The sequence below is a fragment of the Acomys minous genome (assembly GCF_964271855.1).
Source record: "Acomys minous genome assembly, chromosome: 16".
NCBI lineage: Eukaryota > Metazoa > Chordata > Mammalia > Rodentia > Muridae > Acomys > Acomys minous.
In genome coordinates, this window is record NC_140498.1 from 85,812,190 (window position 1) to 85,826,148 (window position 13,959).

A 13,959-nucleotide genomic window follows, 5' to 3' on the forward strand; every position below is an offset into this window, starting at 1 on the left:
ATTCAGATGATACCTGCAGCTGGGTGTGGTATCGTACGCCAGCCTTGACGACGTAGTAAGACTTGCCTCGAAAAGCAAGTAAGCCTGGGCTGTGGTGGCCACGCCTTTATTCCCAGCACCCGGGAGACAGAGGCAGGCAGAACTCTTGAGTTGGAGGCAAACCTGGTCTACAGATTGACTTCCAGGGCATCCAGAGACGCAGAGAAATCTTGTCTCAGAAAGAAACAAACAAATACAATGCCTGTGGAGGCTGGAGAAAATGTTTAATAGCTAAAGATACATTCTACAGGCTGAGCTTGGGTGGTACGTGCCTTTAACTGCAGCACTCAGGAGGCAGAGGCAGATAGATCTCTGTAAGTTCAATATCATCCTGGTCTACATAGTGAGTTACAGGCCATAAGGACCTGGAAAATTATTTTTTTTTTCAAGACAGGGTTTCTCTGTATAGCCATAGCTGCTCTGGAACTCGCTCTGTAGACCAGGCTGGCTTCAGACTCACAGAGATCCGCCTGCCTCTGCCTCCTGAGTGCTGGGATTAAAGGCATGCACCACCACTGCACGGCCATTAATTACATTTTTAAAAAGACATCTGCATTAGTTTCATAGGGCTGCAGTAGCTACAAGTGGGTAGCCTAAACAATAGAAGTGCATTTATCTCCAATTTTAGAGGCTACAATTCTGAAGTCAGTGTCACTAAAGCCTTGTGCCTCCCGAGACCCTGAGTAGAGGCTTTCCTTGCTGCCTAGCGAGCAGCTCTTGGCGGTGGCTGTCAGTCCTAGGTGTCCCTTGGCTTTCAGCTGTATTACTCCAATCTGTGACCTGTTTTGCACTGTAATTTTAAGTGTCTTGATTTATGACTTCCTTTGTTCAGTTACTAAAAAAAAGTCATTGAAACCATTACCACACTGGAATATGGACTTTGAGGCACTAAATCTGTGTTCCTGTGCCATGGGCGTTCATGTTTGGGTCCAGAATAACACACACACACACACCCTCTTTAGTTTTTTAGTTTTATCTTTTTTAGTTTTTGAGACAGGGTTTCTCTGTATAACAAGTCTAGCTGTCCTGGAACTTGCTCTGTAGACCAGGCTGGTCTCGAACTTACAGAGATCTGCCTGCCTCTGTCTCCTAAGTGCTGGGATTAAATGCGTGTGTTACCACCGACCAGCTCCATTATCTCTCTTTTAAAAGCTATTTACAGGTCTGGAGAGATGGCTCAGAGGGTAAGGGCACTGACTACTTACTCCTCCAGAGGTCCTGAGTTCAATTCCCAGCAAGCACATGGTGGCTCATAACCATCATATAATGAGACCTGGTGCTGTTTTCTAGCCTGCAGGTGTACATGCAAGCAGAGCACTGTATATATAATATATGTATTTATAAATCTTTGTATAAATATGTATAAATAAATGGTTTTTGGTTTTTCAAGACAGGGTTTCTCTGTGTAGCCTTGGCTGTCCTGGACTCACTTTGTAGCCCAGGCTGGCCTTGAACTCACAGCGATCCGCCTGCCTCTGCCTCCCAAGTGCTGGGATTAAAGGCGTGCGCCACCACTGCCTGGCTAAAAACAGTTTTTAAAAGTTTCTTTTAAGTTGCCCATCACGATATTTTGTCACAGCAATAGAAAAGTAACTCATTTCTTAAAACCTGAGCTATCCTTCCAGCCCCCATTTTTATTTTTGAGTAAGCATATGTCTGTGTGTCCGTATGTGTACATGAGTGTTATTGCTCACAAAGGTCAGAAAAGGGTATTATATCCCCCCCACCCCACCCCCCGATTGTTGGTTGTTAGTCATTGTGTGGTAGCTGGGAGCTCAATCTGGATCTTCTGAAAGAACACTAAGTGCAGCAGGGCGGTGGTGGCACACGCCTTTAATCCCAGCACTCAGCAGGTAGAGGCAGGTGGATCTCTGTGAGTTCCAGGCCAGCCTGGTCTACAAAGTGAGTCCAGACAGCCAATGCTACACAGAGAAACCCTGTCTTAGGGGGGGAAAAAAGAGCAACAAGTGTTTTTAACCACTGAGCGAGCCCCATCAATGCTTTAAAAAAAAAAGATTTATTTTATTTATTATTTACTTATACAATATTTTGCCTGCATGTATGCCTGCACACCATAAGAGGGCACTAGATCTCATTGGAGATGGTTGTGAGCCACCCTCAATCCTTTTTTTTTTTTTTTTTTTTTTGGTTTTTCGAGACAGGGTTTCTCTGTGTAGCCTTGGCTGTCCTGGACTCACTTTGTAGACCAGGCTGGCCTCGAACTCACAGCAATCCACCTGCCTCTGCCTCCTGAGTGCTGGGATTAAAGGCGTGCGCCACCACACCCGGCTCTCAATCCTTTTTTTTTTAAAGATTAATTTTATTTTCATTTATGGGTGTGTGTCCATATGTGTGCATGTGTGCATATATATGCGTGAGTGCCTGAGGAGACCAGAAGGTTGAGTCAGATCCCTTGATAATGGACCAGCATTCGTGCTAGAATCCAAACCCTAGTACTCATGCTGCCTAGCAATTGCTCTTAACTAGTGAGTCAGCTCTCCTGCCTTAATTTCAGTTCTTACATGTATGTATGTATGTATGTATGTATGTATGTATGTATGTATATATGTATGTATGTATGTATAGCTTTAAACAGGTACTTTTTTTTTTTAGGTTTGGTATTTTTGTTGTTGTTGTTGTTGAGACAGAGTCTCTATATTGCCCTGGCACTCTCAAACTCTAAGATCTGCCTGCCTCGGCCTCCCAGTGCTGGGATTAAAGGTGTGCCACCGTGTCGGGCGTATTTCAGTTCTTGAGACCAGAAGAGGACTGTGCTCTATTCCAGATGTAAATTCATGACCCACTTTCAATTCGGGTTCTCATCCCTGACTCCTAACGTGGTGAACTGTTAGTAAATGAAAGTCCCTAAAACCCAGAGGTGGGCTGTGAGCAAACTCAGAGACCATCTGTTGCACTGTGAGTGCATGTGAGTCCCTTCCTTGGGGGTATGGAGGCACCGAGGACATGAATATTGGGGTTTTTTTCCTTTCAGATAAATGCTTTCCGTAGTCTAATGATGGAAATAAAAAGCTTAAGAGGAAATGGTTATGGTGAGACACACCTGTTGTTTTTAGCAAAATCTCAATTGTCTGATTTTACAAATAAAGACTCAGGAGCCAGATGCTGGGGTGGAAGCCTGCTGTCTCAGAGAGGCACAGAAAGCACCCAGCTGGCCTTCCTCCTCAGCCGAAGGATGTCACAGGAGGAATCTCCCTCCCTCAGCCTCAAGCAACCTCCTTCAAACAGAGTGTCCTTCTCTTCTACTTCCTGTGTCTCTCTATCCCTCCTCCTGTGCCTCTCTATCCCTCCTCCTGTGTCTCTCTATCCCTCCTCCTGTGTCTCTCTATCCCTCCTCCTGTGTCTCTCTATCCCTCCTCCTGTGTCTCTCTATCCCTCCTCCTGTGTCTCTCTATCCCTCCTCCTGTGTCTCTCTATCCCTCCTCCTGACTTCCTCTTCCTATGTTTTTTTTTTCTTCTTCTTTTTTTTTCCCCCCCAAGACAGGATTTCTCTGTGTAGCTTTGGCTGTCTTGGATTCAATTTGTAGACCAGGCTGGCCTCGAACTCACAGAGATCCGCTGCCTCTGCCTCCCAAGTGCTGGGATTAAAGGCGTGCGCCGCCACACCTGGCTCTGTTTTTTTTCTTAATAATCCTATGTTCCCTTTCTGTCCACTGGTGGCTCGCTCTGCCTCTTGACCTATGTTTGACTTTATTCAATCCTGGTTACAATACTCATGCAGAAAGCTCTTGGATGAAAGGTGTGTGCAAGGGCTGAGCCACACCACAACTAACAACAGGGTTTTCCAGTAAATAACACAATCTTGGGGGTTCACAGTGTGATTAAACATCCTACAACACACACCTGTAATTCTGAGGTTGAGACTGGGGGAGGGGGATCTCAAATTCAAGAGCAACGTGGGTATATCATGAGTCTTGCATAGAGATAGACAGACAGATATATAGACAGACAGACAGGTGGACAGATGGATAGATGGACAGAGGAGATGGCTCAGGAGATAAAAGTGCTCACATAAAAGCCTGATGGAGTGCCAGCATCCTGCTGTAAGCCCATCATTCTCGGGGGATGAAATAGGCTGGAAGCCCTTAGGCCACACAGCCTGGGACACTCACAGGGAGGGGCAGAATGACGAGGGACCCTGCCTCAAAGCAAAGTGGAAGAGAACTGACCCCTACATGTGGGTGGTAGCACGCGCACACACTAAATAAATCAAAAACTAGTAACTGAAAAGCAATAATCCTCAGGCTGGAGAGATGGCTCAGTGGTTAAGAGCACTGACTGCTTTTCCAGAGGTCCTGAGTTCAATTTCCAGGAGCCACATGGTGGCTCCCAACCATCTATAACGAGATCTGGTGCCCTCTTCTGGCCTGCACGTGTACATGCAGGCAGAGCACTGTATGCATAATAATAAATAAGTAAATTTTTTACAAAGATATAAAAAGGGAATAATCCTTTATTTAATAAAAATAAATTGTCGAGGGGCTAGAGAAATAGCTCATCAGTTAAGAGCACTTGCAGTTCTTGCAGAGGAACTGTATGGTTCTCGCGGGCTCACGACCATCCATGACTCCAGTTGCAGGGGATCCAGTGCCCTCTCCTGGCCTCTAAGGGCACCAGGCACACACATGGTGCATATTCATACATGTAAGCAAAATGCTTATACACAAAAAATGATTTATTTACTTTTATGTTATATGCATTGGTGTTTTGCTTGCATGTGTGTCTGTGTGATCTCTTCTGGTGTGCAGATCTTGGAGTTTCGTTTTGAGCTTCCATGTAGTTGAACTTGGGTCCTTTGGAAGAGCAATAGGTGCTCATAACCACTGAGCCATCTCTCCAGCCCCCATATTGACTTTTTTTAAAATAAAAAAAACACTGGTTCTCCCTGTGTAGCCTTGGCTGGCCTAGAACTCACACAGATCTGCCTACTTCAATCTCCTAGGTGCTGGGATTAAAGGGGTGCACCATTATTACACTTGGCTGATTTTTTGTTTGGTTGTTTGTCTATTTTTTGTTTTTTTGAGATAGAGTTTCTCTGCATAACAGCCTTAGCTGACCTAGACTCTCTTTGTAGACCAGGCTGGCCTGGAACTCACAGAGATCCACCTGCCTCTGCCTCCCGACTTGTGTAACATCTTCTATCAAGTATAACTACTGTCTGGTTGAACTTTTGAGATCAAGAAGAGGTGTTGAAGCCAGGCAGGGTGTTTTGTAATCCTCTTGTGTTGGGGGGGGGGGAAGGTATGTAGATCAGGATGACCTTGCACTTGTGGTAGTCCCCTGCTATAGCCTCCTAAGAGCTAGGATCACAAATCCATGGCTCTCCTAACTTTTAGTGCACCCTGGAGCCCCCAGGTAAGAATCCTGTTAACTTGGAGATTCTGTCTCAACGCTGTCCAGGGAGGGCTTAAAATCGTATCATCCTACAGGCTCCCAAGTAGTGCTTCCCAACTATGCGTAGCTGGGTGACGGACCCTGTCCGTCACATTGCACAACACCTGGAGTCCTTTCTGAACAAGCACAGCTGTCCAAGGTCAAGTTAAAATTCCAAGGACTCTTCCTTTGTCACTTTCCACAAGTGTGCTTGCTCAAAAATAGTCCTGAAGACGACACCAAGCCATTTTGCAAAGATATTTATAGCAGCACAAACTAGGACCAACCCAAATACCCAATGCTAAGGAAACAGTTAAAAAAGAATAGCCTAGGCATTGGAGAACTAGATCAGTGGTTAAGAACATTGGCTGGGCGCCGGGCGTGGTGGTGCACGCCTTTAATGCCAGCACTCAGGAGGCAGAGGCAGAGGCAGGCCGAAACAATGTGAGTTCAAGACCAGTCTGGTCTACAAGAGTCCAGGACAGCCAAGGCTACACAGAGAAACCCTGTCTCAAAAAACAAAAAAACAACAAAAATATCTTTTAGGCAAGCTTGCTGTCACAGACATGTAATCCTAGCTATCTAGAAGGCAGAGGCAGGATTAGAAATTCAAGACGTGGGCTGGAGAGATGGCTCAGTGGTTAAGAGCACTGCCTGCTCTTCCAGAGGTCCTGAGTTCAATTCCCAGCAACCACGTGGTGGCTCACAGCCATCTATGATGAGATCTGGTGTAGGCTTCGACCTTTTCCAAACCTACTTTATTTGGGATTCTATAATGCTTATACCTCCCTTCCAACCCGCCGACCCTACATAGGAGAGAAAAGAGGTTTATGGGAACAGGAGAGGTAGACCTGCTTGGACTCCTTTCCTGGGAGCGATTCCCCTGGCATAGTTAGGATTTCAGCAGACCAGCAATTCCACCCAAGTTGCTGTTGGAACCTGGAACAGCAGCCGGAACCCACAACAGCAGCTGAAGCCTGGAGCCTTGAAGCCATCCTTGGAGCCGTGCTCGCTAGGAGCATCTCAAAGTGGAGCAATGAGTAGCCAAACAACACCGAGACTCAAAAAGCTCCACCTCCTGTTTTGGGCTCATACATGTATCTCCTCTCAGAGTCTGTACTAAGATGTGTTTCAGCTGGCAAAAACCAAGCCCCCCACAAGAGGGGGTTCATCTTCTAGTGGATAAACATCTCCTGATCTCTCACAAGTCTGTTCCCCATCCCACACTTGGGATCAAAACAGAAACATGTTTACATCCACTACAATCTGGTGCCCTCTTCTGGTTCGCGGATATACATGCAGGCAGAACCCTGTATACATAATAAATAAAGAAATCTTAAAAAAATAAATAAATAAATAAAAGAGTACAACCCGAGTGTATCCAAGTGTGTAGATAACAAGTGTATGAATTATGACACCATTGAATCACGGTAAAATGTAAGGTCACAGTGTCTTCTCTCCCGTGGCTCAACGCTGACCCCGGCCGACCCACAGACTTTCGGACCGTGGCCAACCTCGATGGCGTGCAGCAGCGCCGCCTGGTGGGCGAGACCATCAAGCGCATCGAGCAGAAGGGGTTCCGCCTGGTGTCCATGAAGTTCCTTCAGGCTTCTGAAGAGCACCTGAAGCCGCACTACGTCAAGCTGAAGGACCGTCCTTTCTTCCCGGGGCTGGTGATCCACCTGCCTCTGCTTCCCAAATGCTGGGATTAAGAGTATTGGGATTAGGGCTGGAGAGATGGCTCAGAGGTTAAGAGCACTGGCTGCTCTTCCAGAGGTCCTGAGTTCAATTCCCAGCAACCACATGGTGGCCCACAACCATCTATAGTGAGATCTAGTGCCCTCTTCTGGCACAGACATACATGCAGACAAAAACACTGTGTATATAATAAATAAATAAATCTTAAAAAACAAAAGAAAAGAAAAGAGTATTGGGATTAAAGGCATGCGTGCCACCACTGCCTGGCTCAACTTGCTTTATTGTACAACCCAGGACCACCTGCCCAGGTGTGGCACGTCAATTAATCAAGAAAATGCCTCTAGTCCAGGACAGTCAAGGCTACACAGAGAAACCCTGTCTCAAAAAACCAAAAAGAAAAGGAAATGCCTCACAATCCCACTTGCAGGCCAGTCACATGCGAGCAATTCTTCAATTGAGGTTCCCTCTTCCCAGGTGACACTAGTTCACGTCAAATTGACAAAAACAAAAACAAAACCCTAAGCAGCCTAGAGCCAGAGAGATGGCTTGGTGGGTAAAGGTACTTGCCGCTAAGCTGACGAACCTGACTTTGATCCCCAGAATGCACGTGGTAAAAGGAGTGAGCCAACTTCTGCAAGCAAGCTGTCTTCTGACCTCTATGTGTTTGCCATGGTGCATGCGCTCGTGCAAACACGCACACAGATGTAAAATAACAAAAAAAAATTAATATTAACTCAGTGTTAGAGAGCTTGCTTAGATGTAGGAAGCCATGGGTTTCCCCTACCCAGGACTACAAAAAGAAGGCAGCAGGGAAGGAGAGAGAGAGCACAGCTCTGTGTTTACAGATAACCAGGACCTTTGCTCTCCTCATTGGCTATAGATACAAGAAGCCTGGACCCCAGCCAAGCCCATTATTTTGAAGCAAAATTCAAGCAGCAGAGAAAACACCAAATGTCTACGGGTTTCCCCTTGTTGCAGAATTAAGAGGAGGTGTCCTCTGCTTAAACCATAGGTAGCAGCGTTTCTTTGGTACAATGGCAGATTCCTCTGGGAAATTCGAGAGAAATGTTTTCCAAACACAAGATAAAGGGCTAAGGCTTGGGGGTTATGGTCCACACTAGTAATCCCAGCACTAGGAACAGGGAGTCAGGAAGATCAGGAGCGGCCCCTGGCCAGCCTGGGTCAGGCTACAGGAAACCCTACATTGAGAACAAACAAACAGCAAACAGAAAGGCAAACAAAAAAACAAGGTACAGTGTTGGCTGCGCTCATTTCATTTGCCTTTTTTCTTTCTTTCTTTTCTTTTTTATAAGGATACAAGCTTAAATCTTGGTTCGTTGCGCCCCCTGCTGTCAATTTTGTAGAATTTAATTCCTTCCAACAAAAAGCACAAGTGTTAAATAAAAACTGATACCTGGATAATCTATAAGGCCAAGTTTGAGCCCCAGCAACAGAAAAAAGAAACGCCTTCATCTCAACTAAACATCTACCACTCTAAGCCGGGCGTGGTGGCGCACGCCTTTAATCCCAGCACTCGGGAGGCAGAGGCGGGCGGAACGCTGTGAGTTCGAGGCCAGCCTGGTCTACAAAGCGAGTCCAGGAGAGCCAAGGCTAACACAGAGAGACCCTGTCTCGAAAAACCAAAAAAAAGAAAAAAAAGAAAAAACAAAAAAACAACAACATCTACCACTCACAGAAAAATGAACTTTGAAGTTCATTTATCCTTAATAAGGCAAAACATTGATTTTCAAATTTTCTTATTCATTCAAAAATTATTTCAGTTAGTATAAAACATAATGAGTTTATTATGATATGTTCTTACATGTATACAGTGCACTGACCAACTACATACCTCAAGCAATCTTTTTTTGTGTATTTGTGTGTGGTTTTTCCAGACAGGGTTTCTCTGTGTTGCCTTGGCTGTCCTGGACTCACTTTGTAGACCAGGCTGGCCTTGAACTCAGAGCAATCCACCTGCCTCTGCCTCCCAAGTGCTGGGATTAAAGGTTCGTGCCACCACACCTTTTGTTAAATAGAGGAATAATTAGAAATTTATAAGTTAGATAGCTACATTAATTAGTTAAGGCCAGCCTGGTCTACAGAGTGAGACTCCAACTGAGTTAAACTAAACTAAACAGACACAAACGTGTCCTGAATTCAGCATCAATAGCCATTTGGGGAAAACCCATAAGCAATTTTACTGGCGACATCAATATGTGGAGGACACAGAGAGGGGCTGGAAAGGAGCGATGGCTGCTCTTCTAAAGGACCTGAGTTCAAGTCCCAGTAACCACAGGGCAGCTCACAATTGTCTGCAACTCCAGTTCCAGGAGATCTGACGCCCTCTTCTGGCCTTAGGCACCAGGCATGCAGTTAGTGCACAGGTAAAATACCCATACATAATAAAAAAAAAATTTTTTTTGAGACAGGGTTTCTCTGTGTAGCCTTGGCTGTCTTGGACTTGCTTTGTAGACCAGGCTGGCATCGAACTCACAGAGATCTGCCTGCCTCTGCCTCCCGAGTGCTGGGATTAAAGGCCTATGCCAACAGTGCCCTACAAAGGCTCTTTCATGATAGCCAGACAGAGGAATCCCATGGGTTGCCATGGGATGCAGAGATGATGCAGCAGTTAAAAGCACTGGCTGCTCAAGAAAGTAAAGTCAGAAGGCACAAAGCTGCCTGTAACATCAGCTCCAGGGGATCCAACATCCTCTTCTGGCCTCTGGGAGTACCCATTGTTTTTTTGTTTGTTTGTTTGGTTGGTTGGTTGGGTTTTTTGATACATCATTTCTTTGTGTAGCCTTAGCTGTCCTGGAACTCACTCTAGACCAGGCTGGCCTCGAACTCACAGAGATTCTCCTGCCTCTGCCTCCCGAACACTAGGATTAAAGGTGTGTGCCACCCCCCGCCCAGCTTAACACCTACTCTTATGTGCACATACCCATACACAGACACAAACACATAAATAAATAATAAACCTTTTTAAAAAATAAATAATTGGGAGCTGGAGAGATGGCTCCGAGGTTAAGAGCACTGACTGCTCTTCTAAAGGTCACGAGTTCAATTCCCAGCAACCACATGGTGGCTCACAACCATCTATAACAAAATCTGGTGCCCTCTTCTAGCCTACAGGCAGAATGCTGTACACATAATAAATAAATAAATCTTTAAAAAAATAAATAAAAAATAAATAATCTAGAGCCGGGTATGGTGGCACACGCCTTTAATCCCAGCACTCGGGAGGCAGAGGCAGGTGGATCGCTGTGAGTTCAAGGCCAGCCTGGTCTACAAAGTGAGTCCAGGGCAGCGAAGGCTACACAGAGAAATCCTGTTTTGAAAAACAAAAACAAAAAGAGTCCAGGACAGGCAAGGCTAGCACAGAGAAATCCTGTCTTGAAAAACCAAAATAAATAAATAAATAAATAAATAAATAATCAATCTAGCCGGGCATGGTGGCACACACCTTTAATCCCAGCACTTGGGAGGCAGAGGCAGGCAGATCTCTGTGAATTTCACGCCAGCCCAGTCTACAAAGGGAGTCCAGGTCACCCAAGACTACACAGAAACCCTGTCTCAAAAAACTGAAAAATGAGTAAGTAACCTAAATGACCATCAATTTGTGAAAGGAATAAAATGTGACATAAGATACAACGGAATAGTATCCAGCCATAAAATGGAACCATGTGATATTCATATTGCCCTGTGGGAAGACCTTGACAGCGTCACAGTAAGTCACAACCAGGCTGAGTGCAAGCGCCCTACGCAACTGAGGCCTTAGGATCTCCCTGTGCAGCTCAAGCATTTTCCATATAGCTGAGTCTTTCTGTCTTTCTTTTCCTTTTTCTTTTTTGAATAATATGACTTTTAATTTTTTTTTTATTTATTACATATACAGTATTCTGCCTGCATGTACTCCTACACAACAGAAGAGGGCACCAGATCCCATTATAGATGGTTATGAGCCATCACGTGGTTGCTGGGAATTGAACTCATGACTCTGAAAGAGCAGACAGTGTGCTCTTAAATATTCAGCCATCTCTCCAGCCCCGCCTCTTTTTTTTTTTTTTTCAAGACAGGGTTTCTCTGTGTAGCCCTGGCTGTTCTTGACCCACTTTGTAGACCAGGCTGGCCTTGAACTCACAGTGATCTGCCTGCCTCTGCCTCCCGAGTGCTGGGATTACAGGCGTGCGTCACCTTGCCAGGCATAGTTGATTCTTTCTAAAGCTTATTTTTATTCATGTGAGGGAACATTGTATGTCACATATGTGTAAATGCCATCAGAGGGTGTTGGATACCCTGGAGTTGAAGCTCCAGGCAGTTGTGAGCTGCCCCATATGGGTTTTTGGAAACAGAACTTGGGTGCTCTGCACATGAAGCATGCGCTTTAAACCGCTGAGCCATCGCTCCAGTTTGCCTGCTTGAGTCTTGCGCCACCATACCTGGCTTCCACTTTCTGGTTACACTATCAGGCCCATCCACTCCTGCGTACGACCACAGATGTCACCTCCGTGGTAATATGTTGATTCTTCCACCGGACCACAGACACACAATAGGGTGGTTTCCACTTAAGGACTTGGAGAAAGCTGCGATGGACACGCTTGTTCCTTACACCTGGTCCCTAATTGGATACAGGCTTCTTTCTGTTCCCAACCTTTTGACACTAAACTGCCTTCCGTGGTGATTCACAATCCCCAGAGGATGCCGGCCTTCTGCTTTCTCTAATTACCTTTCAAAAGCACATTACATTTGGTTAGTGGTTTTCAAAAACATCCGAGCACTGAGCACCGAAGTACCACTTGTCAGAAGAAAGCACTTGAAAGACTTGAGCGAACCCAGGCCTCTTAGCTCCCCACTGTGTTTGACAACAGAGCAAACACCACCGAGGGAACATTTCCCACACACCTTCGTGTGAATAGCCGCTAGCTGTTTACAATATGCTGCACAAACACCTCTTTGCTTAATCCTTGTAGCCGTCCCAACAGGTCCAGCCCAATCACTGCGGATTTTCAGGATGATGAACATGAACATCAAAGCATAGCAGCTGTCAATGGCTGCCCCGCGATGTTGTGGCTTATACATAAGGTTACTTTCTTTTTACCTTCTTTTCCCCACCCCTACCCCCCTTTCTGGTTCTAGGTTATTTCCCTTTATCACACTGTGGCTAGGAACCTGAGACACAGTCTTCCTGCACAGGGTTTTTTTCTTTTTTCTTTTTTCTTTTTTTTTTTGAGACAGGCCTGTGTGGATGACTGTATAGACCAGAAGAGGGCACTAGATCCCCTGAAGCAGGAGTTACAGGAAGTTGTGACCAGCCTGATGTGAGGTGCTGGGACATGACCCAGGGCTTATGCAAGAGCAAAAAATGGGGTGGCTGCTGAACCATCTCTCCAGGCCCTCACTTAAGCATCCTTTGCTATGATCTGAATGTTTGTGTCCCCCCAACATTTTAAGACTCTACTCCCTCAGGGTGGTGGTGGTATAACATGGATGGCCTTTTGGAAGATACTGTCTGCTGGGCATGGTGGTATATGCCTTTTTGTTTCTTTGTTTGTTTTTCCGAGACAGGGTTTCTCTGTGTAGCCTTGGCTGTCCTGGACTCACTTTGTAGACCAGGCTGGCCTAGAACTCACAGAAATGCTCCTGCCTGGCTCATAGTGGATTTTTCTGATACATTTAAGAGTTTCCTTTTTAACTATTTTTCTGTGCTTTTTTTTTTTTTTAAGTACTGAAAAAGTTCATTCATTGGCCTGACACTCTTCTAAACCCCCTTTCCTAAAGGCGATAGAAGCTATACAAAGAAAAAAAATCTTTTCTCTCACAAAAGACCCGAGCAACTCACTCAGGCCACACAAGAATTCCTAACCTTCCAGCCTTTTAAAACAGTGACTAGTATTCACAAGTGGTGGTTGGGGGTGGGCGTGCGGGGTGCGGTGGCGTGTGCCTTTAATCCCAGCAAGGATTGGGAAGCAGAGGCAGGTGGGTCACTGAGTTCGACGCTAGCCTTGTTTACATAGAGAGCTCCAGGACAGGCAAGGCTACGAGTGGGGGGGGAGGGGAATTCATGGGTCCCATCAGCCTAAGAGGTTTGGCCCAAGTATGGTTTTTTGTTTGTTTGTTTGTTTTTTCGAGATAGGGTTTGTCTGTGTAGTCCTGCCTGTCCTGGACTTGCTTTGTAGACCAGGCTGGCCTCGAACTCACCATGCCGGGCCCTAAGTATGTATTAATTCAAGACTTTCTTAGAGGTAGTAGAGAGATGGCTCAATGGTTCAAAGAGGGGCTGCCACCTGAGGATCAAATCCTGAGACTCAAAGGGTACAAGGCAGGTAGCTCGGCAAGTTGTCTTCTGACCTCCGTGCTCACATCACATCATGGGGGAGTTCTGCTTTGAGACATGGCCTCATGGAACAAAGCTGGCCTCTCAGCCCCCTGGGTAGCTGGAACTCCTGAGTGACCCGCCTGCCTCTACCTCCCAGGTGCTGCGATTACTGACCTGAGCTACCGTGCATGTTGCGAAATCACTAGGGGTAAACACAAAACCAAAACCTTCCCGGCTGTGATGGGTCCGATCTTCACGTGACGTGGAAAGGACCCAAGTACCGTCAGGAACCTTCGCCACGCTTTCTGCAATACGATTTCGCCGCCTCCCCCTTCACTTCCGGGCAGGGAGTCCAGAGCGCAGGCGCAACCCCGGCCTGCCTTTCAGAAGCTAACCCGGCTCCTTTTGGCGAATGCGCATGTGCAAGGGGGCTAGGCCGGCCAGTAATTGCGCGGGAGCAAGTGGGTCTCGAGAACTCACGCGACTGACTCCTCCCACGTAAAAGCAGCAGGAGG